Source organism: Cibotium barometz, chromosome 40 (assembly GCF_041138505.1).
Source record: "Cibotium barometz isolate CiBa-2024 chromosome 40, ASM4113850v1, whole genome shotgun sequence".
NCBI classification, from domain to species: domain Eukaryota; kingdom Viridiplantae; phylum Streptophyta; class Polypodiopsida; order Cyatheales; family Cibotiaceae; genus Cibotium; species Cibotium barometz.
In genome coordinates, this window is record NC_141085.1 from 47,408,065 (window position 1) to 47,412,322 (window position 4,258).

Here is a 4,258-nt window from a genome sequence, read left to right on the forward strand (position 1 = left end):
ATTTATGCATAGCCCAGGCATTAAGCATTGGCAGGCAGTGAAGCGTATCTTTCGCTATTTGAGTGGTACTCGGCATCTTGGGTTGTTTTATCCCAAGGGGGGATCATTGCCGCCAGATTTACATGTTTTTTCAGATTCTGACTGGGCTGGTTGTTATGACACACGCGTGTCCACGAGTGGTTTTTGCTTCATGCTTGGAAGCTCATGCATATCATGGTTGAGCAAGAAGCAGCCTACTGTGGCCACTTCTAGTTGTGAAGCTGAGTACAGGGCAGCTTTCACAGCTACGGTTGAGTGTGTGTGGCTCAGACGCCTTATGGCTGATTTGGGTGTTGGGCAGCCATCTGCCACCACCATCTTCACTGACAGTCAGAGCGCATTGGCAGTTGCGCGGAACCCAGTGTTCCATGCTCGTACGAAGCACATTGAGGTGCACTACCATTATGTCAGGGAGAGACTCTCTGCAGGAGAGATCAGTTTGGCTTATGTGCCAACACAGGATAACCTTGCAGACCTTTTCACAAAGGCTCTGCCTCGTGAGAAGTTCGAAGCTTTTCGCAAAGCTTTGGGCTTACTCCCTTTTGTGGATTCGTCCACATAGCTAGACACTTCCCTATACATGAGTGCTAGCTCTTGTTCACCGCATCACTCCAGGGGGGATTTGTTACCATATTATAGTAGTGATGTGTGTGAACACACTTAGGACCGCCGGGGCACTTTTTCCCTCACTAGGAGGTTTTTTCCCCCGTGCATTGTATATACGCCCATTATCTTCTAGGGCTTGTTATCTTTCATTTTTGGCACTCATAATACACTACTGTGTTGTGCTCAAGCTTCCTCATCTTCTTGAAGTTGTGCGTGCATTCCTGCAACCCTAATTCCAACAAGCTCATCTGACCGAACTTGTAAGTCCCATAGTCAAATCAGGAAAAAAGACTATACTTGGATCATAGAGACCAACGCTTTTATCCTCATTGAGAGGCACAGCCGTTGATTCTTTTCCATAGAACAATTTTTGTCCGGGATTTACTTCATCTATCGAGCTAAACAGAAATTGAGTCTTGATTTACGGATCCATCAGTCCAGCCTAACCCCATCCAGTCCCATGGGTTAGCAAACCGCCTAACCACTGTAGTGATGGGATCCAATTAGGAATTTGGTTAGGTTTTGTCCCGGGTACCAGGGAAAAGAGTTCCCAGGCCCCCTAACCGAACATCCACATCCATACATCCATTTCCACATCCACATCCACATGCATACATCCATTTTCACATCCACATCCACATGCATTCATCCATTTTCATATCCACATTCATACATCCACATCCACATTCCATATCTACATCTATACATCCACATCCAAACATCCACATCCACATCCATACATCCACATCCATATCCACATCCATACATCCACATCTACATCCATACATCCATTTTCACATCCACATTCATACATCCATTTTCACATCCTCATTCATACATCCACATCCACATACATACATCCATACATTCCACATCCACATCCATACATCCACATCCACATTCACATCCATACATCCACATCTACGTTCATACATCCATTTTCACATCCACATTCGTACATCCACATCCACATCCACATACATCCACATCCACATCCATACATCCACATCCACATCCACATCCATACATCCACATCTACATCCATACATCCATTTTCACATCCACATTCATACATCCACATCTACATACATACATCCACATCCGCATCTACATTCATACATCCACATCCACATTCACATCCATACATCCATTCACATTTATCTGATTCCTATCACATCTATTTATAGAATGTAGGAGAATTCTAATTTTTTGATATAAAGATTCTTTACGCGTCTAATTAGGCATAAAGATAACTTTAGTAGGAATAACACTTTTATAAAAATTCTTTTATGCATCTATTTAGGCATAAGTTCAATTTTAAGGAAAATAAAACTTTCGAATTAAAAATAAACCTTTTATGCATTTTACTATATATAAATTCCATTTTAATGAGAACAACACTTTCAAAATAAAAATAAATCTTTTATGCATTTTACTATGCATAAATTCCATTTTAATGAGAATAACACTTTCAAAATAAAAATAAATCTTTTATGCATCTAACTATGCATAAATTTAATTTCAATGAAAATAATACTTTCGAAATAAAAATAAATCTTGTATGCATCTTTCTATGCATAAAATCAATATTGATAAGAATAACTCTTTTGAATTGAAAATAAAATTCTTTATGCATCTTTCTATGCATAAAATCAAAATTGATGAAAATAACTCTTTTGAATTAAAAATAAAATTCTTTATGCATCTTTCTATGCATAAAATCAAAATTGATAAGAATAACTCTTTTGGAATAAAAATAAAATTCTTTATGCATCTATTTATGCATAAAATCAAAATTGATGAAAATAACTCTTTTGAATTAAAAATAAAATTCTTTATGCATCTATTTATGCATAAAATCAAAATTGATGAAAATAACTCTTTTGAATTAAAAATAAAATTCTTTATGCATCTATTTATGCATAAAATCAAAATTGATGAGAATAATACTTTTGGATTAAAATAAATTCTTTATGCATCTTTCCATGCATAAATCCAATTTAGTAGGAATTACACTTTTAGAATAAAAGAAATTTTCTTATGCATCTAATTTATGCTTAAAATCCATTTATGATGAAAATCACACTTTTAATATTAAAAAAATATCTTTTATGCATATGTTTATGCATACAAATCATTTATGATGAAAATCACTCTTTTAATATAAAAGAATTTCTTTTATGCATCTATTTATGCATAAAAATCATTTATGATGAAAATCACACTTTTAATATAAAAAAATATCTTTTATGCATGTGTTTATGCATACAAATCATTTATGATGAAAAAACACTTTTATAATCAAAATAACAATTTCAATATGCTTCCTTCCATGCATAGAATTTAATTCTAAAGAAAGTAACACTTTTTTAATAAAATATTTTTAGTATGCATTTTCTTATACCTAGGATGAAAATTAACACTTTAAGAATACATATACGATGGGAATTACTCTTTTTGAATAAAAAATAAAACTTATTTTTCACAATTTTAGAAAATTTCGCCATAACCTCCTTTGTATGGCTGACCATTTTTCAATTTTTAATTCTCTAAGATTAATTAGAAGTTCACCAAGAGTATTTAAATCATTCTAATGTAAACATTTTATACTTATCAAATAGAAACATTATGAAAAACTTGATTTTATCTATTGATCATTCATCTAGGATAAAGAATGGTTGGATTTACTAAAGAAGAGAGGGGAATGCCTTTTTTCAATGAGGCATAACATCATAATCATTTTAGAGAAGACAAAAATCATAAAAACCATAAAATGAAATAGAAAAGAGAAGAATCTCCAACTTACAAGGAGAATTTGAGAGCTTTCCTTTGGCTTGATGGTTTAAGGGATCTATTCTTGTTTGAAACAAGAGTGACCACCAATCTTTAGAAGAGGGAAGGTCAAAAACTAATGAATTATAAGTAAATTCACAGTTTTTGGCTCTTGGGAGAAGCAGGGTAACAGTGCAAAAAACACTATTAAGCTTCAACAAAAGGGGAGGCTTCTATTTATAGGAAAAAGTGAGCCTCTAACCAAGCAAACTGATTCTAGAATTTTCCAGATCAGTTTGGTCAATTTTTGACCAGTTTTAGGTCAGTTTAGCTCACTTTTTGGATCTAGTTAAAATAGGAGAGAGGAGAGATAAAAATATCTCATTATTTGGGAGTTTAAAACTCTCCCCCACATGTGAAATAGGTGCCTCCTTCATGAGGGGAATTCCCCCATACTGAGGTGTCAAAAATGCATCATTTCTTCTAAATATCTCTCTTTTTTAACTAATAACCTTGTCCTTAGTCAACTCTTCATCGTATGTGAGTATTTGCTCATTTTTGGGGGGATTTTCTTTATTTCTTCCATTTATCTCCTCCACACATATGGATGAATCTTATTGGCCTATAGGAACCTTAATTTAAAATTTTGAAAAAATCTTGACCCTCAGGATAAGGCCTCTTGAACAGATTATACTTGATTTCTGCACCTTCTCAAAATCTTTTTGAACTTCTGTTTCGGGGGAACTTATTTTAATAAGAAGAGATATTTTTCCATCCAAAAATATTTAAAAACTGAATTACCACTCTCTAGAAGATTTTCTTTCTCTAGGCCAAAACTGGT